The sequence below is a fragment of the Danio rerio genome, chromosome 25 (assembly GCF_052040795.2).
Source record: "Danio rerio strain M-AB ecotype USA chromosome 25, GRCz13ab, whole genome shotgun sequence".
NCBI classification, from domain to species: domain Eukaryota; kingdom Metazoa; phylum Chordata; class Actinopteri; order Cypriniformes; family Danionidae; genus Danio; species Danio rerio.
The window spans coordinates 31,997,933-32,025,657 of NC_141045.1; the positions used below are offsets into that span (position 1 = coordinate 31,997,933).

Genomic DNA, 27,725 nt, shown 5'->3' on the forward strand with positions numbered 1-27,725 from the left:
AAACGGCCCCCCAAGTCACGGGTGTGTATTCACCAGGGTCAGCCCCCTGTCCGCCCCTGTCTTGCGAGAGGAGATTGCTGTCCTCCTGGCGAAGGATGCAATCGAGCCGCTCCCTCCAGCCGAGATGGAGAGCGGGTTTTACAGCCCACGCTTCATCGTGCCCAAAAAGAGCGGTGGGTTACGGCCAATCCTAGATCTGCGCGTTTTGAACCGCTGCCTGCACAAGCTGCCGTTCAGAATGCTAACGCAGAAGCGCATCCTCCGGTGCGTTCGTCCTCTGGGTTGGTCTGCAGCATTAGACCTGATGGATGCGTATTTCCATGTCTCCACTCTTCCTCGCCACCGACAGTTTCTGCGGTTTGCGTTTGAAGGTCGAGCTTGGCAATACAAAGCCCTCCCCTTCGGGCTCTCTCTGTCTCCGCGGGTCCTCACCAAGCCCGCGGAGGGTGCCTCAGCGCCCCTTCGGCTCGCGGGCATCTGCATACTCAATTTCTTTACGACTGGCTGAATTTGCCCTCTCTTTGATTATGCACAGAGTTGATTATGCACAGAGACAAAGTGCTCTGGCACTTCCACCTGTGGGGGTTTCAGGTCAACCGAGAAAAGAGCAAACTCGCCCCCGTGCAGAGGATCTCTTCTCTCGGGCTGGAGCTGGACTCGGTCACCATGGCAGCGCGCCTCTCCGGAGAGCGCGCTCAGCTGATGCTGTACTGTCTGAGAGAGCTCGACAGTAAAATAGTGGTCCCACTGAAACTATTTCAGAGGCTCCTGGGGCATATGGCATCCGCAGCCGCTTCATGCCGCTCGGATTATTCTATATGAGACCACTTCAGCACTGGCTTCACGATCGAGTCCCCAGACGCGCATGGCACGCGCGCGCACACCGAGTCTCTGTTACTGCGCTGTGTCGCCGCGCCCTCAGCCCTTGGAGCGATCCCTCGTTCCTACAGGCCTGGGTGTCTCTAGAACAGGCGTCCAGTCTTGTTGTCGTTTCAGCAGACGCTTCCAACACGGGCTGGGGGGCTGTGCGTTGCGGGCATGCGGCTGCGGACCTGTGGAAAGGTACCCAGTTGCATTGGCATATCGCCTGGAGCTGTTGGCAGTGTTCCTCGCTCTCCACCGTTTTTTTCCGGTGCTGGAGCGGCAACACGTGCTGGTCAGGACGGACAGTACGGCGGCGGTGGCGTATATCAGCCGTATAGGGGGTATGCGCTCTCGCCGCATGTCTCAGCTCGCCCGCCGTCTGCTCCTCTGGAGTCATCCGCGGCTGAAATCGCTGCACGCCATTCATATTCAGGCAAGCTCAACCGTGCAGCCGATGCGCTCTCACGGCAGCCTTGCGTCCTGGAGCATGGAGACTCCACCCCGAGTCTGTTCAGCTGATATGGGCGCGATTCGGGGAAGCCCAGATCGATCTGTTGCTTACCCCGAGATCGCTCATTGCCAGTTGTTCTTTCCCTGACCGAGCGCTCTCGGCACGGATGCACTGGCTTACAGCTGGCCTCGGGGCACGCGCAATACGCGTTTCCCCCAGTGAGCCTGCTCGCGCAGTTACTGTGCATGGTCAGGGAGGACGAGGAACAGGTTGCTGGTTGCGCCCCTCTGGCTCAACCGGACCTGGATGTCAGAGCTCTCCCTCGCGATAGCCCTCCCCTGGCAGTCCCTTCGAGGGAGCACCTACTCTCTCAGGGACAGGGCACCCCCTGGCACCCTCGCCGATCTTTGGAGATTTTTAGACGCGAGGAAGACTTAGGTAACCTCCGATTGCGGTGGCTAATACCGTCACTCGGGCTAGAGCCCCCTCCCCGAGCTCGCCTATGCCCTGACGTGAAGTCTATTCACTGAATGGTGTGTCTCTCGCTGAGAAGACCCCCGTAATTTGCCAGATCAGCGTTGTGCTTTCTTTAGAGAAGCTGGAGAGCAGGCTGTCGCCCTCCACACTCAAGGTTACGTGGCTGCCATCTCCGCTCTCATAACGCGGTGGCTGGCAGCACCGTGGGAACGCACAACCTCATCATCCGGTTCCTCAGGGGCATTAAGCGAATTAATCCACCCCGCCCCCTCTCATGCCCTCTTAGGATCTCGCCCTCGCTACACAAGCCGCGTCAGATCCCTTCGATCCTCGACTCAGTATATTTCTGTCCCTGAAGACAGCTCTGCTGGTCGCGTTGATATCGATCAGAGGGTCGGGGACCCGGAGGCATTTTTCGGTCAGTGACTCGTGCCTGTAATTGGGCTGGCTTCTCTCACGTATGAGACCCCGCCCGCGATATGTGCCCAAGGTTCCTACCACTCCGTTTTAATACGAGGTAGTGAGCCTGCAAGCGCTGCCCTCGGAGGAGGCAGACCCAGCCCTTATTTATTGTCCAGTTCGCGTTTTGCGTATTATCCGGACCGCACTCAGAGTTTAGATCATCTGAGCAGCTCTTCGTCTGTTATAGCGGTCGGCAGCAGGGAAGTGCCGTACCGAAATAAGTTCCCACTAGATTGTGGATGCCTTCTTTCACTATCAGAGCCGAGATGAGCCGCGTCCCCCGAGAGCGCGTGCGCACTCCAATCGGAGCTTCGCATCCTCTCGAGCGCACGCACGCGGCGCCCCTCTAACAGACATCTGTAGAGCTGCGGGCTGGGTGACACCTAACACATTTGCAAGGTTTTACAATCTGCGAGTGGAGCCGGTTTCCTCAAGGGTATTAGGTAACCCTTGGTGATTGAGGAAACAATTCGGTAGGGTGTTGAAACACGCTTGCTGCGCCATTTTCCCTAACACGGAGATACGTGCGCCTTTTTATCTGTCAGTAAAGTTCCCCGTCAGGTGAGCCCTGCAGATTCCTCCGTGGCCCCCAGCACTGACTCAGCGGAGGAGTCACTTGCTGGCCCACTACGTTGTAGGTCTGCCCGCTGGTCAGCCCGCGTTTTGGGTAAAGGTGCCTGCTATGCGTGGTCCCCACTAGGCGATCCCATATGCTTATTCAGCCACGGTTAAGTCCCCCCCTGGGCGGACCCGTGTCTTCCCTCCCCGCTAACCACTCTTTTGCTATGCGTACTCCCCCTTTTTAGGGCTAGTCCATATGTAAATTCTGCCATCTATCCCCCCTTGGGTAACGGATGGCCTCCGCAGCGTCCTCCCTATCGGGATTGCACGCTTCCCAACGTACTGTCGTATTTTCCTAGAATTATCTAGATGCTCACGACTCCCAAAAAAATATATATAAATCCGTAAAACTTCTGTTGAAGTAGGATAAATTAGGGCCAGGGACACGTTGGAGGACCGCGCCCCCCATGATGTGGGTGCGTCACGCTTGCTTGACTATCTCCTCATCGGGGGTGTTGGTAAGGTGCAGTCATTATGGCGCTTTCAATGGGCTCCCAATGCGTGGATTTTACAATCAAATCCACTTATAGTGCTGAAGTTCCCCCCGAAGGGGAACGTTCGAGGTTACTAAAGTAACCCTTCGTTCCCCGAGGAGGGGAACGGAAGCACTATACTCCGTCGCCATAATGACTGTCCCTTAGCTGTTGAAAGTCTCTTCAGCTTAAAAAGGATAGCGTCTGCTGGCGCCAGGTGAGCTTATATACTCAGTTGATTGCTTATGCCGCTCACCTGCGCAGGCTTGCGCTGCCAATTCATTCTTAATTGGCCCGTTCAATACTCTTTCAGACGAGTAGCTTCTGAACCGAACCTCCCAATGCGTGGATTTTACAATCAAATCCACTTATAGTGCTTCCGTTCCCCTCCTCGGGGAACGAAGGGTTACTTTAGTAACCTTGAACGTTAGGTAGGCTAAATTGTCCGTAGTGTATGAGTGTGTGTGTTAATTTGGGTGTGGATGTTTCTCAGAGATAGGTTGTGGCTGGAAGGGCATCCGCTGCGTTAAAATGTGCTGGATAAGTTGGTGGTTCATTCTGCTGTGGCGACCCTGGATTGATAAAGGGACTAAGCCAAGAAGAAAATGAATAGATGAATGGAAAGTTGCTTTAGAACAATATTTATTGTGAAAAGCAAAAATAAACCTAAATTCAATTCAATTGGACTTTAGTCTAGTGCACTAAATGAGCATCCTGAGCAAATTAAAAACAACACAGTAACCTTCTAGCAACCATTAACCACACAAACAGGACATAATGAAACCTGCATACTAATATAAACTACAAACCTACCCAGAACACCCAAGTGACCGACTAACAACAGAAAAGAACACCTCGGCACAGCCTGCCAACAATACAGAACACTATAGCACCCACATAAACCAGAACACCTTGAAATCTGCACCGTGACCATAGAAGAAACCTCTAGGTACAACCCTGAACGCATCCAAAACCCTTTGCCAAGTGCCTAGAAATACTTTGACTACCAATACATTGGTCAGAACACCTTAGCTATCATCATGAATCCACTAAAATTGGTAAAGTAAATAAGGGATGGTTGCCAAAATTATCAGTTTGTTTATATTGCATTCTGTGGTGAAGATTTTTGGTTTGATTCGGTTTATAGAGTAAAAAAAATCTGTTTTGTAACAATTGTACAATTGTAAGCTGGGTACAATTTATGTCATATGTTTTATCATTTCATATTCATTAATTTTAGCATTTCAAACAGTTATTTTGTAATTAATTCAGTTGTAACCATAGAGAATTATTGTCATTAAATCATCTCATTTTCAAGTATTTGTGAAATACTTTTGATTTAACATCAACACTTGTTGAATTGTTTCATATTGCAATACAATACAATCACATGATATCAATGCTCTCCTACATTTATAGCTATTAATACTACCCTTATTTCCGTTTTTGGTATGAGATAGCAGAAGAATGGTTTGACTAGAAATGTACAGTTTTTTCCCATTAATACTGATAACTTTTTAGACATTCAGCAGAACTACAGTAAGTTGCAAGAAAGTCACTGGTTTGAGCCATGGCTGGATCAGTTGGCATTTCTGTGTGGAGTTTGCATGTTCTTCCCATGTTCTCGTGGGTTTTCTCTATGTGCTCCGGTTTCCCCAACAGTCCAAAGATGAGAATAATTGAATACACTAAACTAGCAGTAGTATATGTGTGTGAATGCAAGAGTGTATGGGTGTTTCCCAATGTTGGGTTACGGCTGTGGCGACCCCTGATTAATAAAGGTTAAGCTGGAAAAGAAAATGAATGAATTGTCTTTGACCTGATCCCCCAAGCAAGTGCATATAAACGATTAAACATCCTAATAAGCACTTAAGTATAATCCTGGATGCTCTGTAACAGCCAGTTTTTTTTTTTTGTTTTTTTTATAAAAATAATAAAAATTTAATTAAAAATGAAAATTTAGCTTACTTTGCAATTGTGATTCCATTAAGACTGCCTAATCAAAACACACAACACTGACAAAAAGGTAAACAAGAGTATATCAGACATAGCAGAACACATCCCAACACGAGTCCGTCTTTAATAAAAGGTAATTAACCCTCCTGCAGTGCAAGTTATGAGGTAATTGCGGGTCAGTGGTCCTGCTGTGAGGCTTTCATATCGCTGTGAGAGATCAATCTGGGTTACCCTGAGTGCTCAGATTCATTATCTACACACACCTAGACATTGGGGGCTCATAGCGTTACTAGGAAACTGTAAAGTTAAAGTCTGCTTGTCTGTCTTGAGTGTCAAGAATTGAACCCCTGTCTGTCTAAGAGCTTATGTGCTAGTTAAGTTTTGATGCATGGAATACTGCTTCTGGTCCAAGCCTTTACTCATTTGATTTGAGAAAACTCAATAATGGCTAATATAGCTAGTTATGTATAATATAATAAAGCAAATATTTGACAAGATCATTGTGTTCACTACAGTCACTGAACTTTATGCATCCCAGACACCAGTATTTTATTATTATTATCATTATTATTTTATTTTTTTTCCTTTTTCAAAACAGTTCAGAACAAAACAAACAAAACAACAACAACAATAAAACATTTTTTAAAGGAACATGGAAACAAAAGAGACATACAATACAAGTGTCAAAGATCATTGAATACAATCTTATTTACATTCGTATTTATTGTTGATAAAATGTTGCTATATAAAGTTTTGTTGAGGGTTACATATCAAAGATCAACAGGTTCCAGATATATATACAAAATAAAATTAAAACAAGACATTATTCTCTGTCAGGAATCCTTCGGGACTGTCAGATTAATTCACTACACCTGCACAGCCTTATTCACTAGAACACTAATTGTTTTCACCTGTTGCTCATCACCCGCTCGCACTATATAAGTCTGGAACATTCATTCATTTACTGTCTGATCTACTTGTTAGTACCTGGACTCTTTCTCTTCAGCTTAAAAGCAGTTACATCTTATTGTATCCTGTCTATTTGTCTGCATCCTCATCAGTTTGTCTGTCATCCTGTTTGATATCCTGTACTGTGTTTACCTCCACTGGAATCTGGTTTCAATTTCCACCTGAAGTTAAGTTCTGTTTTCTTTTATGTTGGTATTGATGATATTTCTGTTCTGATTAACCCTTATTCATGTTTAAGTATTAAATCAATTCTTTCTGTTAATCCGTCTTTGTCTTCTCTCTGATCCATCAAATTCTCAACCTTTTACCCTAGTATACACCAATTTTATAGGCTTGTTGTCTTAAGGAAATTGTCAGTACTTCCATGTCACATACCTCTTTTACAATATCATACCATTCACCTACAGACTAGCCACCTGAGCCATTTCTTTGTAATTGCCTTTGAAATTGCAGTTATTAGTAGTGTGTTAAGATGTGCATTATTTTTAGTTTTTTTTGAAGAGTAAATTCCCAGGTACAGTAAATAGTTTTAAAATTACATTCCAGGATCAATCCAATTATTGCATTTATTCCTTTATTTAAATCTCGCCAATGTGTATAGTAATACAATCCCAAAATAAACCAAATTAGAGCTTAAAAAAAAGAAAAAAAAGGTGATAGCTGGAGAAAATGTGGAAATGTATTGGCTGAGCATTTCAACATTTTCTCCAGCATTCACTTTTTTTTTTCTCTAATTTGAAAGTAATTTAGACACCAATATTTTAAAGACTTGTAAAAGATGAATCATTATTTGACTCTCTGAGATTGGGCACAGATGCAAAAAGTACAATAAAGATTTTGAATAATTTTACAGTCAGTGTTACCTAAAAATTAATAATGGATCCTTTTCACAAGCCTGTTATGATGTTTAACGGATATTGGCATCTGAAATCCTTAAGTTTTTTTTTGTAATTTGTTCATTATTTTCTTTTTTTTAAGCGAACGCTACAGGCAGTGTGATGTCGTTCCTTTTTGCACTCGCCGGCTGACCGTTTACCTCCGTGTGGAGGGCTTTCCTGCTGCAACCAGTTTGTCCAGTTAGCTCGTTGTGTACGTCGCCGGAGTTGAGATGCAGAGAGGAGCTGACCACGATGACCGGGATTGAGTCCGTGGAAGAGCGGATCCAGAAATCAGTTAAGTCAAAAACAGAGTCCAAAAAATAAACTGAACGAGTTCATAACAGCGAGAGAATGTGGTGAAATCTGAAAATGTGGTAAAAATCAGACGAGGGCCTTTCTTTTTCTGGACTGCTTTTGTAAATCATTGCTTGGGTTGAGGGAAGCAGGCTGGCGGGTCAATCGGTTAAACTGGTTGGGTTTAGGGAAGGAGGGGGAGGAGGGTGGGTCGGCCGATTGGCTGGTCATCCAGTCAATCATTCAGTCAGACAGACTTTACGAGAGAACAGCACAGGTGCGAACTGCCCTGTCGAGAGGCGTTCGAGATGCAAAAAAGCACACACAGTGGCCTCGTGGATTTGCAAAAACAAAAACTGCACAAATATGTACCTCCCGGGACGTATTTCGTGGTCTCCAGAAACGTCCACAGGACTATGTTTTTAGAATGACCCTGGGTCATCTTTGCGGAAAAATAAAAAAAGAAACGAATTACCGCTTGTGCGAGGAGTTTCTAATGCAACATCTATGGGACACGACAGTAAATTTGACATAATTCTCTCCTCTGGCTGCAGTCATAAGTTTCACAGAATGTTTTTTTTTTTTTTCCTCAAAGTCTTTATAACATTATTGTGGAGTTTTTCTCTTGTTTGTGCAAATAAGATTGTACAAAAAAAATATTTGTATTCTGCTCACTGCACACGAAGTTTTCCCAACTATGACAACTTCCGCAACTGAGAAACCTGGAAGTGTGAAAAGGGATTATAGAAAACTTTCCCTGTAGGCACATATTGATGTTGTACCCCAACGTATGTCCGCTTTGTGGAGACGTTGGATTTTGTTTGGAAATGAAAATTGTGTTGATGTCAGAACTCAATGTCAGGCTGCTGTCAATGTCCAATTTCCAACCTAAAATCAACCCAATATCAACTTCTAATCATGTTGCATCTTGACGCCATGTGGATGTTGTTACTATGTCATCTATCAGACATTGGATTTTGGTCACTTTCCAACACAACCTAAAATCAACAAAATATCAACGTAATTTGGCGTCATTTTTGCACGTCAAATTAATGTTGTCCTTAGACGCTTAGACATTGAATTTTGGTCACCTGACGTCATGACCTTAATCTAACCTAATATTAACTGGGTTGTCTTTCAAGTTCAATCCTTTTCCTAAGGCTTAATCCCTTTATTAGGGCTCGCGACAGCAGAATGAACCTCCAACTTATCCAGCATATGTTTTACAAAGGGGATGCCCTTCCAGCTGCAACCCAGCGCCATATACACTCATTCACACACATACACTACAGCGAATGTAGTTTATTCAATTCACCTACACTACATGTCTTTGGACTGTGGGGGAAACTGGAGCACCCTGTGGAAACCCACGCAAACAAGGGGAGAACATGCAAAATCCACACAGAAACGCTAACTGACCCAGAACCAGTGGCCTTTTTGCAGTGAGACGACCACTAAGCCACCGCTGATTAAAGATTATGAATGGAAATTCATTTTGTGCATAGATACATTGTTTATATCAGTGTTTCTCAACTGGTGGGTCGCGGGAAAATTTTCAGTGGGTCGCAAAGTGTGTGGTCAAAATAACAAAAAATGTGTAATTTTAAACCTATTTCGCTTATATAGGACTTTTATTATGAAATGTGCAAGCGACAACTGTACCGTTTGACATGTGAAATTTTATTAAATTATAGCAACAAATATGTCGAAGTGCAAGTACGATCCTGAATAAGTAAAGTATGGGTTTACATATATTGACGACAAAAAAGGCTTAAAACATCAATGTGTCATATGTAGTAACGTGCTCTCACAAAAGCACTTTTAGAAACCAAACATTTGTCATTTTTACTTTGTAAATTTCTATAATTTGATACATTTTTTTTTAAATGATAATAATAAAATATTGTTTATTTCTAAATCTTGGTGATTTTCTTATGATTTATCCATCACTACTTATGTATGTTAATAAATAAATTCTAATGAATTATAATTCCTAAAATTACATTATAGTTCCTAAAAATTTGGGTCGCGGGTTGATAAACATTTAAAAATGTGGGTCCCATGGCCAATCCAGTTGAGAACCCCTGGTTTATATCATACTCCACTATAAACATATACAAATAAGAAAGCTAAATTTTGATTTTGTGCCAACTTCAAGGCAAGTACATTATAGTTACCTGTTAAACAGCAATAACTTACTCCCATATTATTGCACTGAATACTAATTACAGCACACTGCGAGCATCTAATAGAGCTTTTGAACTCAGAAAACTGTGACACATGGCATCAGCCTCAACAAGTGCACTAATAGTGTCTGCATGACTGTTGAACTTTGACACACATGGGTTGTTGAGTATAACCACCCTCACGTGTCTTGTCCTTCACAGCTGCTTGTAATGTGAATTTGCACTTAAAATGGCCACACGTGATTAGGGCAGCGGAGAAGCTTGAACTATGTGACCTCTGTTACTGATTCAACTATTGGCAATAGAAATGATTTATATAAAGGACAAGCTTGGCTGCAAGAAGACACGGTGAGTAGCAGAGTCTAAAATTAACAACACGTGCGTGAACTGATGTGCCGTCGTGACCTGAAAGTACTATAACAAATTAGTGAAACAAAGAGAACAGCTTGGTTTCTAACCACAACAAGTAAAAAGGTCAGCATGTGTTTATGCTCCCTGTGCTGAGTCATGGTGCGCCATGTGCTGGACCATGTGATCTCTTTGTTTTGGTCATGTGATGGTAAATCTAGTGGGAGCAGGGCTAGGTAACAGGTTTCGGCCAGGATTGTGTTCAGTGGGGTTGTAACCTCATTGTGTAAGTTGGCTGTTATGAAAGCCTGAAGCGAAGGTTCCGGATCGATCCAGAACATTCCAATTCTGCAGTGGATGCTCCTGTTCCTGTATTCACAAGCAGAATAAAAAATGTTTTTCATTTTATCTTGAAGATTTAAAGGGAAAGTTCACAATATTTTTTTTTCATCCTCTATGTGGTTCTCAAGCACTATGAATTACTTTCTTTTGTGAGACACAAACAATATTTTAAAGACTGTGGTAGCACTTTACATTATTGTTTAATGCACTTATATATGCATAAAAAGTGTATATGAAATTTAGGAAGTCCTATGATAGCTCTAAAAATGTTTAGAAGAAATAAATTTATATAGATTCATAATGTCATGAGCATTGTTGGGGAATTTTTCTTTTATTAATAGTATATTACAATCTTGCATTGCATACAAAAACTAAATGTGGCACTGTGTTTTAGAAAAAGGTAATGAATTATGTTATTTTTTAGTTGCTTTTTCATCTGGGCTGGACCTGCTTGTTTATAATAATTAAAATTTTTAATTAAAATTTTTTAATTAAAGTTTTTGAAAAACTAAATACCCTAAAAACACTAAAGATGAAATGTGAATAGAATAAACTTTCTGGCTGAAGGAAATATAAATTCATGTCTATAAAAGACCTGTCAATAAACACAGGGGAACATGTAATGTGTTACTTTACCAGTTACCTAAAGTAATTAGTGATGGGAAGTTCGGATCATTTTACTGACTCGGACCTTTGAGTCTCGCTCAGCGAGGTGAACAAATCTTTTTTTGAGTCATTTGGTACATTTAAGTTCAATTTGCCAAAACATTATAAAAACATAACAAGTTGCTTCCAAACTTCTCCAAACATCTACAACTACACCAAACGTTGATCACACTATAAACAAGTCATAATAGATTTTGATAAGAAAAGGTGAATGGTAATTTATTGTTCACCTGGTCTGTTGTCTATAATTATGTCAGCTCACCAAATTTTCAAATTTAAGTGGTTTGTTCACTTCACACAGCCAGTCCCATATAAGCTTAACCAACGCAGACAGTCTGAGCCAAAAGGAGCCATGATTGGTTCCCAAAAAAGCATACAAATGTGGGCCACTTTAGGCAGTTATGCAGCACTGGTGGTGTTTCTTCGGCCTAGACAAAATGAATGTGAATCTGAAGTGGCCCACCTGTACAATGGCAATGTACCCAATGTATATGGGCCATTTAGGGCAAAGAATTTGGCATTTGTGGCAAAATGTAATTTGAATGTGAGCCTAATGTGGCAATGCTTAATTTGGCCCAAATAATGGAGGACAAATGTGGACCACAGTTGGCAAAAATGTAGCATACTCATTTAAGGGTAATCTCAGTGTAAACCTAAAGTGGTTTACAAGTGTTAGTGCAAATGGGACTATTTTAAGACATATGTGTGCCACTTTTGGCAAATACTTGGCACAGTAAGCTCTGGCTAATGCAGCTGTGAGCCTAATGTGGCCCAGAGAATATATGGCAATGTGGCCCAATTATTTTAAAACATATGTGGCCCACTTTTGGCAAACATTCGGCACAGTAAACTCTGGCATCCATTAGCCTATAGTGGCCCAGAGAAGATATGGAAACGATGGCCCAATTATCTTAAAAAACATGTGGGCCACTTTTGGTGACTATTCGGCACAGTAAGCTTTTGGCTAATGTGGATTTGAGCTTATAGTGGCCCAGAGAAGATAGGGCAAATGTGGCCCAGTTATCCTAAAACAAATGTGGGCTACGTTTGGCAAATATTTGGCACCGTCAGCCCTGGCTTATGTGGCTGTGAGCCTAAAGCGGCCCAGAGAAGATATAGCAAATGTGGCCCAGTTATCTTAAAACATATGTGGACTACATAGACAAAAGTCACCATCATGTAGAAAAGTGTTTGCTTTAGTTGGGCTCTGAAACTCTTGATATAATTTGTCTTCAGGGCTGCTGTAACTTTTAAGAATTTTGCTTGAAAAGTTTATTCATTACAGCAAACCATAGATATATACCCTAGATATCGCATAGGGACCCTGAGCATACGTCAATAGCGCCGCCACATTGGTACAGTGCTCCCAGGACAAATGTCATTCATCCGCACTAGTCAAGACAGTGTTATTACAATAAGATGCGGGAATTTAGCGCTGTTTACGGGGGTAGTAACGAGAAAACAAAGAAAACAAAGCACAAAGGCAGAACATTTCATAGGTAATATTACTTTTGTGCTAATCAGGTAACGTTATTGATGATAACAGTCACTTTCTGCATTCACCAAACGGCAAAGCAGCTCCATCTCGCACTAAACACTCGGCTTATGCTAGTTTTGTTGAATAAAATCAGCAAGCAATGCAAAAGAAATATGACAACGAGATGCTGCGCTGCCAGAAACTTGTATTATTGTCGGCTAACAGTAGTGAAAGAGTCGTTCGGGGGATTCATTCACAAAAGAATCGCTCCCTCCGTCAGTATCAGAAGTGAAAGCAGGAGAGGAGCTGTGTTTCAGGACACGGATTAGATCAAATTTAACAGGGAGGGTGAATAGTACATTTCTGTACACACAAACACAAGCTTTTTGTCAGGAATGCCCGTGCGGTCACTGATCCATCAATGTAGAAAAGTGATGTAAAATTATAATTTTCGTAATTAGAAAAAAAAAAATTACATACTAACATCCAGGAAAACTCCCGATCATAGATATATGTGCATATGTGTATATCTCTGGCTTTGGATGGCCACAGTCCTCCACTGTACCTTGGTCCCGATTTCATTTCAAAGGAGTGCTACCCTGTAGCAAGATGGCGGCGCTATTGACGCATTCCGTCCAATAGACAACAATAGGACAGGCGACATCTAGTGTATATATCTATGACAGCAAACAAGCCAAGTAAAAAACTAAAACAAAAATAAATAAATAAATAAATAAATAAATAAATAAATAAATAAATAAAATTGAGGCAGAACTTATTCACTGATGTTAACCAATATTTAATCCATTATTAAAAGTAGCATAATAACATGCTTGCACATGCCACAGAATTATGAAGGTTTATAAGCCAAAAAAAATTCTATGGCTCATTTTCTGCTCACAGAGACATCAATAAACAATTAACACAATGAACAAAACTCACAAACATCACAAACAGGAGACTAAAAGTGAAAAAATCAACAACATCAACATAAACAGCAGAATCAACAGCAAATAATGAAAACTGTAGCATCAATAAGCTATAGAATGTATTCATACTACAATACATGCTGGGATTTTTGTATTTTGCCCAACCCAGCAAGTGTAAGGTGTAGGCCAGATCTGGGCCAAACTAAAAGCAAATTGTGGCCCAGAATATGGTCAGATTTGGTTCATTTGGTTGAATTTTGGCTAATTGGTGGTATTGCTTTGGCTTATTTGTGGCCTAGTACTGACAAACAGGAATAGACTGCCCTGGAGCCATCATTCCATTCAGTATGTGGTCCAGATGTAAGTGTCTGGTATGGGCTGGATCTGGGCCAGAATAAAAGCAAATTGTGGCCCAGAATAGGGTCAGTCCAAGTTCTTATGGTTGAATTCTGGCTGATATGTGATATTGCTATGGCTTAATTGTGGCCTAGATCTTGCAAGCAGGAGTGGACCGCTCAAGTGGCATCATTCCATGCGATATGTGGGCCAGATGTAAGTGTCTGGTGTGGGCCAGTTTTGAGCCACATGAATTTTTCTAGCTGGGTCACCTTTTGAGTCTTCTGGTTTTTGAGTTGTTCACATAGCAGCATGTAAAGAGAAATGACTCAAACCTGAGGACTCATAAAATGAACGCATCTGTTTTTTTCCCGGCTCTAAATGCATATGATTGACTTCTATCTTTCACGTGAAGAATAAACGACTCAAACAGAGGACTTGAGAAATGAACGGATCAAATCTTTTTTTAGCTCTAAATGCATATGATTGGCTTTTGTCTTTCACGTGATGAACGAACGACTCAAACTGGGGATTCGAGAGATGAACGGATACGTTGTTTTCTGGCTCTGATTGCATCTAACTGAATGATAAAAATTCAAAAATGTATGGTGTCACTTTGCTAAAAATGTCCTTAAGAGAGATCATCTGACAGCTGGAAGAAGATGACAAAGCAGTTGTGACTGGCATCATTTGCTCAGTTTTGTCACTATGTTTTTTTTTATTGAGCTTTAATTTATAGCTGAACACCCAATCAGAGAGCACTGTCTTATTCACGGATGATACTGAATCTACATGTTGAATTGGGTAAACTCGCTCTAATGTGAGCAGATGAAAGGTGATGTGTGGAACACACCAATCTAGCCTGACAGACGCTCACAAAATTAATAGAAGATGTGCCAGTCTTGAAATTATCCTCATTCAACAACAAACAGACAAAAGCATTTAAGGTAAGGTAAGGGATTGTAAACAGATTGTACAGATAAAATGTGCATGGTTTCATCTTCTGGTTTGTTCTATAACTGAACGGTAGAAATTAGGGAGGCCCTGAATTTTTATCCAAAAGAGGAGGAAAAAACGTGATATGGTGTGAAGCAGCTCTCACACCGGATGCAGAAATCGATGTGCTATGAAACCCACTTAATGGCTTGTGCAATTCATCACATGTGCCAACCAAAGCCCACATGGAAAGAAACTATATGAGGATATATGCGCATATATGCAGTATATATGCACAGAAATGATAATATATATGCTGCATATGTGTATATATGCCAAATATAGGCAATATTAAGGTGCATGTGCATAAACAGGCCAAATAGGTCCCCTGTATTGCTTCTTCATATCCACATAAAAACTCTTTATGTTCATACATCATATCTCGCTTTGGCAACTGTCATACATGATGCCTTGACTAGGTCATATTTTCTATTATTAAGGCAATAACTAAGAAAAAAAGAGCAAAACAACGTATGTTTGTGCCACTTAAATTTGGTATCACTTGTAATTGGCATGTTATGGATTTTAACTTCGGCAAAGAAGTGAGAGGAGATAGAAAGTTATGATGTCTACATGTTTTCCTGAAACATTTACAAGATCAATTCTTTCTTATATGAAGATAGTCGAAAAGAAAAAAATATAACACAATGGTTCGTCTTTTTTTCTTCTTTCCTTTATTGTTGTTTATTCTCTTATTTTTGTTGTTATACTATATTTACTTCTTGTACTATTTGATTAAGTAAATAAAAAAAATCTTTTAAATAATGTTGTCTAGCAGCTGTATTTGAATAAATTTACTAACATATAGGTGAATGTATATGTACCCATATATGTGCATACATGTACATATAATATAGGAAAACGGCCTATTTTATAAATATCAGAAACCAATATCAAAACCTATATTAAAACATATGTTTATTTAGGTTCTTTCCATGTGGGAGCAAGGGAGCAACACAGTGAACCATCGACTGTCTAGCTATTCCAATAGTATCTGGATGCAGCCTTTATGATGCAAGCTGAGATTGCATCACTCAGCAATGCAATGTCAGACACAATGCACTCAAATGGAGCGAGTGACGTCACTATGAGGGGTGGGGTTAGGTGAACCTATTAAAAAGCATTGGATGCAGCTCAGATTGCACTGCACCAGGTCTGAATCCAGACCCCCCTCAGCTATTCTGCGCATGTACATGTGTACATTGATGAATTAAACACGTGCTCACCTGAAAAGCAACGTCAAATAACGCGCCAACAGGACATTTTTATGCAGCATACTTGTTCTTGCTGTCTGCAACAGCTATGGCACTTTTAGAGCAAGGCTAGTAAAATGTTGACTTTTAACTTGTTCATTGCCATTTAAAGAGTCACGAAACACCAAAATACATTTTTTTGCTGTTGACAGTCGTATATGTGTCCCACACTGCTAAAAACACTATTAGGACACCTATATTGCACAAAAAAAGTGTAAATTGGTTGTTTTTGCGTTATTTCAAGCAAATTCCTACTTCCGGTTTGAAACGAATTTTTGAAGCTGCGTCACGGCCATGAGATAATAGCGTTGTATTCCAGCGTGCAGACTGGACGTCTGTACCAGAGTGGGCCTTATTACGTCTCAGAGTGTGCTGCATTCATGCATATAAGTAAGACTTGATTCAAACCAATCAGCGCGCTCTATTGTGCAACTTCATTAATATTCATTACTGTCACAGTGTTTAGACGACAGAGACGCCACGTTGTATTGGCAAAACAAGTGTGAAGTGTTGCTTTTATAGTTTGCTGCAGTTAAGTTTTGTTTTCAGTTTCTTTGTGTGAGAGCGCAGCTGGAGTCACGCGTGGATTACAGTGGATGCGACGCGACGTGCGACAACAATAACTTGCGTGTCTAAGGAGGAACATTGTTTACCTGAGAGCTGTTCTCATCTGCAAACGCTGAGATCCGGATTCGCTTGTAGTCTTCTCTTAATAAAGACGCGGCTCTAGCTGCTGGTGATTGTCCTGTCTCTACAGATTTGGTAAGTGAGCTACCACTGCTGTTTGTTTATTCAGTTTGTTTGTATCGAACTAACTATTGCACCGAGAGTAAACATGTTAGCACTACAACCAAACTTTAACCTTGTGTAGGATTTTCACTGCATTCTGTGACCGGAATAACACACGCGGCTTTCTGACGCTACCTGCCGTGTGCATCTAAGTTTCCGGGAAATGCTGAGGGTTTTTTCTCTCATTCGCCGTGCGGTATCAAACATTGAAGGAAAAATACATGCGAATCAATTATGATAAATACCCTAAAAACACTAAAGGTTAAATGTGAATAGAATAAACTTTCTGGCTGAAGGAAATATAAATTCATGTCTATAAAAGAGCTGTAAATCAACACAGGGGAACATGTAATGTGTTACTTTACCAGTTACTTAAACTAATTAGTGATGGGAAGTTCGGATCATTTTACTGACTCGGACCTTTGAGTCTCGCTCAGCGAGGTGAACAAATCTTTTTTTGAGTCATTTGGTACATTTTAGTTCAATTTGCCAAAACGATATTACAACGTTACAAGTTGCTTCCAAACTTCTACAAACATCTACAACTACACCAAACGTTGATCACACTATAAACAAGTCATAATAGATTTTGATAAGAAAAGGTAAATGGTAATTTATTGTTTACCTGGTCTGTTGTCTATAATTATGTCAGCTCACCAAATTTTCAAATTAAAGTGGTTCGTTCACATCACACAGCCAGTCCCATATAAGCTTAACCAATGCAGACAGTCTGAGCCAAAAGGAGCCGTGATTGGTTCATGGACATGAATGAATTCCCTAAATGAAAGAACGAAACTCTAGTTAAAGTCCACCATTTTATAATTTGCCAAATAATTCGACTACAGATATCCATGTAAACAGTCACTTTCTCCCCTGTGTGTGTGTGTTTTGACCCTGAAACTCAGCGCGCCCAAATAGACACTCCCACACCATCCCTCTTTTCTTCCTCCGACACTCCCCCTAAACAGAGCTTGACATGCCCACTTTTCAAACTTTTTCCAAAGTAGAGGTGTGAAAGCACCCTGCTGAAACAAGGGGGTTTCATGGCCATTTAAATTTTACTGTCAATAAAAAGTGGTTATTTTATTGGTGTTTTTTTTTATTTGTATAATTCAGCTTTTGAGTTCAATTGTATAAATTGCTCATCAAAATAATGAATAATTATTATAAAGCATTTTCGCTTGCGATGCGTCCAAGATTATCACCTTTGCCACCACAAAATGCTTTTTATTTCTGTGCATCACTAGTACAATAAAACGTTTTCTATTGTGAAAATACCCCTATCCTGATAGAAAAATACAAATTGCCCCAAAAGGTTTTGTCTCTAGTCTGTTGCTATACATGTTCATTGGGAACTATATTTAGAGCATCGCTACTATAAAATGTTAGGTTTTATCTTTCTCTTTCACTCACACTATATTTAATCTAATAAACGAGTGAAGACGGCAACCTAAAGAAAGGGAGCTTGAAATATCTTCTTTGTGTGGGTAACAATAGCTGAGTCAGGCATCTCATTGAATCCTATAATTTTATCAGAGTGCGGAGGAAAAGAATGGAAGAGTAGGAGTGAATTGAGAAAAGTGCGTCTGACTTCTTCAGAGAAAGAGAAAGGGTGAAAAGGTCCAGTCGAGTGTGTTGTGCAACCGGCTTGATGTTATGAAAGCACATTGACTGAGTTGCAAAAAAAAAAAAAAAAAACTGAGATCAAAGAACGACCAAAAACTCACCTCAATCAAAACCCAATCCGTCACAATTAGAAACCACATCTACTACGGCGTAAAAGAAAGGAGCATACACACATCCAAAGAAAGCACAAGCTTAGAGCGCTTTAAAGGAAGTGTGTGGGAGGATATAAAGATAGAAGGTGAAGCGGTCTATCAATAGAAGAGATCTTGTGTTGTTGTTCCCTACTAAAACGCATGCTGGGACCTCGGCAGTACTAAACCACATCAAACCGTTGTGTCAGTTTGCTTTCCAGCTGCATAAAGAGGTTCGTGACTTCCACAGCCCACTACAAAGAGGCCAGAATGAAAGCTCTGCCATGGTAAAGGAGATGTGTGTACATTCAGTCCACGACAGCAAGACCTACAAAGCATGTTTGGCACGGCTCTGGACGCAGGACAGCATGTGTTTCTGGCGATCCGTATGAGTAACGTCGCCACCTGCTCCTCTCTGAATTCAGCAGGTGACCTCTCAATGAATTGAAACGTGACATATACTGAGATGGAGTGTTTCTCTGCTCCAATACTGCATTTAACAGGGGTTCATTTTGGTGATGAAATCTAATTATTGACTTTCATTCATGCTTATGTGAATGTAGAAAAGCGGAAATACAAACTTGTGCTATTTCCACCCCCATTTAGCTGCATTCTAGTGTGCAAATTTTAACCTGCCAAATACTAAGACTAAAGCCTGGTTTATACTTCTGTGTTGAGTGATCGGCGTGACCCACGGCGCATGCCTTGCAAGTTGCAGTGCATTTATATTTATGCGTGCTGTTTGTGTTTCACTGCAACAACACTTCCGAAACGCTAGCGACAGTTAGGTGTTAATGTTAATCTGTGTCGAGTTTCTTCGCTGGTGTTTTGTTTTTTCTGAATGTTTCCTTAATTGCTTAAACTCACTCATTTTGAGGCAGGAACCAGCAGACGTGCAACAGCTTTAACCATAAGGTAAACACAAAACAAAACTTTTCATCTGGAGCTCCTTCACGGGACTCGACATTTGCAAACACTCGCTCCAACGGACTCGCGCAGCTCTCGGCCCCACACTTGTCGACAGCGCTACCAAGCCGGCCAATCACAAAGCTTGCGCTATGCAACATGTTGTTACATTTTTTTGAGAGGTGCGTGTCAGTGACTCTGACGGCCATGATAAGGGCTATGTGTCAATGCGTAGGCAGCGCTGTAGCATACGCGTGCGCTTGACGCAGAAGTATAAATCCAATACACCGGGGTTCATTTGGTAACAAAATTATTGACTTATATTCATAATTATTGACTTGTATTCAAATATTAAAATAAATTAATATTTACACATTAAAATGATGTTGGTTGAGGATGTTGGCTCGACGTTGAAATTTGGTCAGTTTAAAACACAACCTAAAAAAAATTTACTAAATATCGACGTCATTTGACGTTGTTATTGGACATCAAATAAGCATTGTCCTAAGACACTGGCGACCTAAATCTAACCTAATATTTGCATCTTATGATGTTGTGTCTGCTGGAATACATGTATGAGCTAGTGCTTGCAAAAAAAAAAAACATCCTTCCAATCACTGGGTTGAAAAGTTTAAACCAAATTATTGTTATTAATAGTTTGTTTATTATGCAGCTTACCAAAAACTAGAGATAGTTTCCCCCAAATTTCAGTCTACTCACCATTTACTCGCAATCAGGTGCATAGTTCTAAACTTTATACGAGTTTTTTCTTCTGTATTCTTATTCTTTATAATAGGAAACCCGTACAAGTTTTTAAAAAAGTGGATGCGTAAAAAATGAGTTTTCCTTTTTGTGTGAACTATCCCCTTAAATGCCCAGACATTTAAACTTAACCAACCAAAAACTGGACAAGTTTGACTAAATATAAAACAAACTAAAAACTACATTATGTCAGGGTTCTGCCTCTCTGGTCATGTAAATTCTTGTTTTGGTGGCAGAATCCGGACACTGGTCATGTCTAATCCTGTCCTGTTGTGGTCGGCTCGAGTTTTCTTGGGTCGAGCACTTGTTTCTGTCACTGTGTGTGTCTCTGTGTGTGCGCGCACCTCCGTGGGTGTGCGCAGAGCGTGCGTAATCCCGCTTGATGCGGCCGCACGGGCTCTGCGTGCCTCCAACGCACGCGCTCTTGTACTCGTGTTTGTGTTTTCGTCTGTCTGCAGTGTGGTGTTTTATTCCCAGCGTCTCAGTCTAGTTCGTTTTGGTTTTGGTCGGAGCTGGGATGAAGCATGCACGCTGCGTGTGTGAGTGCACGGAGAGTTTTCATTTATCGTGTGCTCTTGTCTTGCGTCTGTTGTCAAAGCACGTGGCTATGTGTTTACATTGTGGTCATGTGCTTTTGTCGTGTGCTTCAGTGTTGTGCTTGTGTTGTCATGAACATGCGGTTAATGAGTTCTCTCATTGGCTGCATGTTTTTGTCCTGTTTCATGTGAGCGCATGTCTTGTCTCTGTCATGCGCTCTCCCGTCTATTGTCTAGTCCCACCCTCCTTGTTAACCCATTATTAGTTAATTGTGTTCACCTGTTTGTGTTAATTTTTTACTGCTTATAATCTCCTCATGTCTTCTGTTCTGTGCGAGTTCGTCGTCTACACTCCCCCTGTGTTCCTACTCCAGTCTTGTCTTGTCTTGCCTTGCCTTGCCTTGCCAGCCCAACCAAGTTTGCAACCCAAGCTCATTCTGGAAACGTAGCCCCTCGGACGTTTCTGGAGACCGCGATTTACGTGGCCGGAGGTACGTAAAGGGCGCGTTTGGTTTTTTTAGAGCGAACGCTGCGGGGCGGTGTGGCACCACTCTGCCCCTCCTCTTCGCGCTCGCGGGCCGACAGCTCGCCTCCGAGTGGAGGGCTTTCCCGACGCAATCAGTTTGTCTGCCTAGCTCACAGCGTTGCGTCGGCGGAGCGGAGGCCCCGGAGGAGGAGGAGCCGGAGCCGGCTGCGGTGAACGACGACCGGGATCGAGTCTGGGGAACAGCGGGTTCCGGAAATCAGGTAAGACGAAAAACGTAATCCGGAAAATGAGGGCGAGAACGCGGCGGGATCCGAAAACGTGGTCGAAATCGAAGACGAGGGCTTTTGCTTTTTTTTTTTTTTCGATCCGGCGGCTTTTCGCGCGAGAACGGCGCGGGCGCGAACGCCGCGCGCTCCCGAGAGGCGCCCGCCCGAGACGCGAAAAAGCGCACACAGCGGCCTCTCGCAGATCCGCGAAAACAAAAAAACGCTCGAATACATACCTCCTGGGACGTAAATCGCGATCCGCAGAAACGTCCGCGGGGCTACGTTTCCACAATGAGCCCGGGTTGCAAGTTTGTGTGTTTTGTTAATGTTTTCCCCCTCGGGGTAGTTTTGTTTTGCCTTTTATTTTTATTTTATTATTAATAAATACCCATTATTTGCTGCACCTGAGTCCTCGCTCCTTTCCCTAACCACGACCGTGACACATTATGGAAATTTGCCATGCCTCGCAAAATGTCTAAGAAATATGTCAATAAAAACTTGTGAACGATGCATCACATGAAAGGAGGTTTTACTCTAGAGAGGAGGTTTTTGCTACATATATGCACTATTATATATTCACATTTTTACAGAACCTGTTTTTTAATATTTCATGAATGTTGGAATGAATTATTAATGAGAACAAGTTTGAAAAGGGCCACTGTTTGAAAACACGGAGTAGAAACAAAACTATGTCATTTAAAATCGTATCACTTATTTAACATTTGAATGCAAAACATTTGTTAATTTATGCCCAAGTTTATCAATACTGAATGGGGTATATGCACACAGACTTTCACCAGCCAGCCTCAGCTCTTCCAGTGAACTGTCTTTCCATTATAGAATGGCCATGCTTAAGGTCTGATTTCTTTAAAAATCAGTGATCTTCACTGCCTGATAGATAAATACGATATAAAGTGGGTCTCATATCGGACAAGAAGCACTGCATTAAATTCCATTTGCCCCCGCCATGTCTTTAAAATATGAAGGTTAATTTTACTCCAGTATTTTTAATAGAGTATATGTGCTCGCCTGCTGATCTTGACGGCGCTAGGTGTTACAGCGTCTCGTTTTACACTTGAACAACTTAATTAATGCTTAAGTCTATTTAACTGAATTGTAATTACATTACAACATCGGTGCTGTAAAAGCAACCTAATGAATTTGAAAATATTCAGATTGAGTTTTCACCGGAAGTTTATCATTGACTGAAAAACAATAGCTTTGCATGAAGCCCATTCAACTGAACTGAGTACTGATTTCAGTCGTATGTATCAAAATCACATTGAATCATCTGTGTTGATATTCCACCCTAGTTTCTGTGACTAAACGTTTTTCAAGTAAGGCATTTCTGAGGGCTGACTGTCTGTTCCTTATTCTAATTTTGCTCATTTGTGAAATTACACCCCTTATATGCTGAAGAGCTAATCATTCTAGCTTTTTAATTAACGAAACAAAGCCATAATCATGGACTCTTGATGACTGTGCTAATTTCTCCATTGATTAGCCGAGGAACTAAACAGTGGGACGCTTTTTAATTGCCATCTGCTTGAGTGGCGTTTTGGAGTGACAAGCAGATGACAGTGGGAGACGCCCCCGGGGGCTTCACAATAGTGGCCAAAAATCTATGCCCGCCCCCCTCCCGCCACCAGAGAACAATGTTTATAAATAAATCACATCAACAAAAAAATAATATATATATATATATATATATATATATATATATATATATATATATATATATATATATATATATATATATATATATTTAAAAAGTTAAGAGCAGTGAAATAAAATCCTACATCAAACAAATCAAAATAAATGTCATTTTAAAATAATAATTATTAATCTATCTGTATAAATGTATAATTTTGGCCTTACAAATAAGTAACGAAAGACAAAAAAAGCTCACAAATTATAGAAAAAGAAAAGAAAACATGCAAAAAGTTAATTTACTCTCGAAACTTACATGCTTTAAATTATAACAGTAATATTTTTGTCTGTTTTAAATGTAATAAACAAAAACAACAAATTAAGAAACAAGCAAATAAAATAAAAGAGGTCCTAAGTTAAGACCTAAACCCTAAAATATTTTATATTTTAATATTTAGCAGGCAGTTAGTTCTCTGCAACTCTCACATGGTCCCTCACTGAAGCTAAGCAGGGCTGAACCCGATCAGGTAGACCACATGGGAAAACTAGGTTGCTGCCAAGTGGTGTTAGTGAGACCAGTAGGGGGTGCTCAGCCTGTGGTCTGTGTGGGTCCTAATGTCCCAGTATATTGATAGGGACTCTATACTGCTAAGGCCCCGTTTACACTAGTGCGTTTTAGTTTTAAAACGGCGTTTTAGAATGAAAATGATCCGCGTCCACAATTGCGTTTTACCCAGCGTTTCTAAACAGCTCTCCGTCCACACCAAAACGCTGAAAACGCACATCACGTGACCACACACATACTCTCGGGCAAGCGCTGCAGCCCATCTACCCAGATGAGAGCTGTGCTGGTCGGACTTCACATCAAGCATCTCCCGCTGGATCTAATCTCACTATATTTATTAAACGTGATATTTCATTCATCTTGTTGTCTTTATCTAACGACATATTCCCTGACTTTGGTCATTAGAATCTATTACTTGTTCTCAGGTAACGTGTTTTGGCTGAGCGCAAAGATAAGTTAATGATTAATGTAAGCACATACATTCTGTATATTGACTGATCGCTTGCCTTTATTTCCTATAATGTATAAACTTATTGTATGTTATACTTTTATAATGGCCATTATCGATTATTAAAACTGATATTCAGCAAAAGAGAGGCTGTGTTTCGTATTTTCACTGAAATTGAAAGGAGACAGTTGTTATAGGCTCCGTTTTGTTATAAATATCCACACAGTGAAGATGGCTCTCATATATGCAGCACGACGCCTCAACATGTCTGCTGTCTGTTAGATTGCTAATATTAAAATGAAAATAGGCAGTTCCTTAAATCATGTTAATATTTTATTGTTGAGAAAGTGAAACAACGTAGCCAGGGTGATGTGAATGAAGTTATAAAATACACCGTTCCCTTTGAAGATTTACCCGTGTCCTCGGTATAGTCTGTTTTCCATATTAAACTGAGAAGAAGAGACTGCAGCCTTGATCAAACTTGCGAAATCTGAACTTACAAGGAGAGGATGCAGGACTGAACTGTGTGTGTTAGGCTACTTAATATTGAGGAAAAGCCCCAATCAGAGAGGCGAATGTCTGCAGCCCCGCCTCCGTTTTCAAATGTCTCCGTTTTCCATCATCCACACTGAGACGGAGCAGCAGCGTTTCAGAATGAAAATGGCCTCTCCAGCGTTGTCGAAACGCTCCATTTTCGGCGCTCGAGAACTCCGGCGTAGTGTGGACGGTTGGCGTAACCGCAGCAAAACTTATGCGTTTTCAAACTAAAACGCATTAGTGTAAAGTCTTTCGGATGAGACGTTAAAAACCAAGGTCCTGACTTTCTTGGGTCTTTAAAAGTCCCAGGATATCCTACGAAAAGAAGTAGGGGTTAACTCTGGCGTCCTGGCCAAATTTGCCCACTGGCCTCTGTCCATCATGGCCACCTAAGCATTCCATATCATAATTGGCTTCATCTCTTCCTTTCCTCTCTACCAGCCAACATTTGTCTCCAAAATTCTGGGAGACTGGTGAGTTGGGGGTATCTGTAGATGTGTGTTTGTCTAAATAACACAGCTGAGAACCGGGTTAGTAAATGTACTGTGGTGTTAGTAGCCTACTATCAGGGTCAGATCAAGTGGAACTGATGCTTTAGGCAAACAATGATCACGCCGCCCTAAACCCTAAAGTGAAAACGGAAGTGACTGGTTTGTGTAGTGAATAGTAATGTAAAAAAAATGTAATGTGTATTTATATAGCGCAATTATTGTGTATGGCCATACACCCAAAGCGCTTTACAATCATGAGGGGGGTCTCTCCACACCACCACCAGTGTGCAGCATCCACAGGATCCAGGACAACGGCGCCAGTGCGCTCACCACATACCAGCTATTGGTGGAGTGGAGAGACAGTGATCGAGCCAATTCGGAGGAAGGGGATGATTGGGAGGCCATGATCGTAAGGGCCAATAGAGGGACTTTGGCACAGGAATAGTGGGGGCGATAGGAGCCGCCTAGGTCGCCTCTATGGACGCGCCAGCCCTGCCTTCTATGGAATGGATCAGGATGCCGCTGAGATCGAATACTATACCAATTGGTGACCCAGGGGTGATACAGACTGTACCAAAAAGCTGACGACCAGGGGCGGGGTAAAACTACAAGAGTTTTCCGATAAAAATTCAGGATTGGTAGAGCTACGCATCGATGAACTGGCTCTTCAGTGTTTGAACTCTCAGTAATGATTAAATCACACTGAACTGAGCTAAACTGAACTGAACTGAACTTAAACACTAAAACCTGAACCACACTGTTCCAGTTACTATGACCATTTATGTGAAGCTGCTTTGACACAATCTACATTGTAAAAGCGCTATACAAATAAAGCTGAATTGAATTGAATTGAAAAATAACAAAACGGGAGGGTGGCGGGAGATAGGTCTGAAATACGAGAGACTCCTGGAAAAAATTGGAGTGTTGACCGGTATGCCACCAATCAGCTGGTATGTGGTGTGCGTTCTGGCTCAATATGGCTGTGGTTGCGTCATCCAGGTGGATGCTGCACACTGGTGTTGGAAGAGGAGATTCCCCCCAAAAATGTGTAAAGCACTTTGAGTGTCCAGAAAAGCGCTATATTAATGTAAGGAATTATTATTACTATTATTCACTTCTTTTTTTTAACACAAATTCAATCATTTCAAGAATTGACATGCTTAAATTTAAATTTGTAATAAATTACAAATATAGTTTAAAAATATTGCTAGAACTTTCACTATATAAATAAATAAACAAACAGTTTATTTACAGTTGTTTAATCAAAAATGTATGATGCTTCATTAATTAAATGCATATTTTTAATTTAATTCACAATATGGGCTAAATTGTAAAGAAATATTTTGATGTTCTATATTCTTCCATTTGTAAACAGCATGGCTTTACTACTATAAGTAGTATGCATAAGCATAAATAAGTAATATTAACGAGCATGTGTCAAAAACCTCACTAGCAGTGTAAATGTCTTGGGAAAAGCAACAAAACGCCTCTTTGTTTATACATCCACATTATAGTGTCAATAGAATTGATTTCCTCCAAGTCCGACTGACAACAATTGTTAATTGTACCACTCAGGGAGATGCAAATACACCAACCATGCATTTTTAAAGAGATTCATCCCCAATGGCACGCATTAAAAATACAACAATGCGTCCCGATACACGCATTCTCATATATCCTTTACTACCTCTTTTGTTTACTCTCTGTGGCCATATGTTACGCGCATTATAAATATTGAGCTGTCAGCCTGCCGTGGTGTTGAAGGAGGGGCAGAAACGCTCCAGATGAGACTGTCAGATTGATTGACATTTAAATTAAGAGCTAAAACAAAAGGATCTGTGACTCTCCAAGCATTTCATGAGAGATGTCAGATGTTTCGGACCGTCGGGCTTCAATGCGAGGATGAGCATTTTCATTGGCTGCTGAAGAGTCAAGTCAGCTGAGGAGGCAATCAAATTCAGAATAACTAAAAATAATAATGAGAAATGTTTCTACGTGGGTTGATGTTTCTAGGTGCAAATCAAATTTAAGATTACTTTCTTGAGAAATTAGGTCAATTCTTTTGTTTGGAAAATATATATACTGAAAATAAGACCACAGTTTAGAATATTTAGTACAGATTAGTTTAGGATTAGATTTGAGTCAGATCTTCTTTTTGTTATTGGATAACAGTGTAGAATTTATTAAACGATTGGAAATGTAATCCTAATGTGAAAAGCCAAAATAAAAAGCAAATTTAAATATCCAGTATTGACAAAATATAATCAATCAAAACAGAGAAAATATGCTATATTTTTCTTAGGAATTTGCTAAATTATTTAAAGTGGATACTTTTACTTTCACTTGAGTACTTTTTTTGTGTTGTATTAGTACTTTTACTCTATTATTTTCCTGCAACCTGCAGTGACTACTTTATCCACTTAAACTCTGCTGCTATTTGGGGATTTCCGCCTGGATTTTGCCTACCCAAATTTAAAAGCTTCCCAAATCCACATGCAGACGTGTAAATGCAAAAATTTTGTATAATTTTAAAGAAAACCCTTTGAATTTTCA

The 27,725-nt window shown here is 41.0% G+C and overlaps 1 protein-coding gene across 1 annotated transcript in view; it reads right to left on the reverse strand.

Moving 5' to 3' along the window:
• Window positions 1-24,049, reverse strand: part of parp6b (poly (ADP-ribose) polymerase family, member 6b) — a 549,184-nt gene extending 525,135 nt beyond the window's left edge. The window contains exon 1 of the mRNA XM_087312445.1: window positions 23,778-24,049. The gene's annotated coding sequence lies outside the window, so the exon portion shown is untranslated. The remainder of the gene's footprint in view (window positions 1-23,777) is intronic.
• Window positions 24,050-27,725: the final 3,676 nt, after the last annotated feature.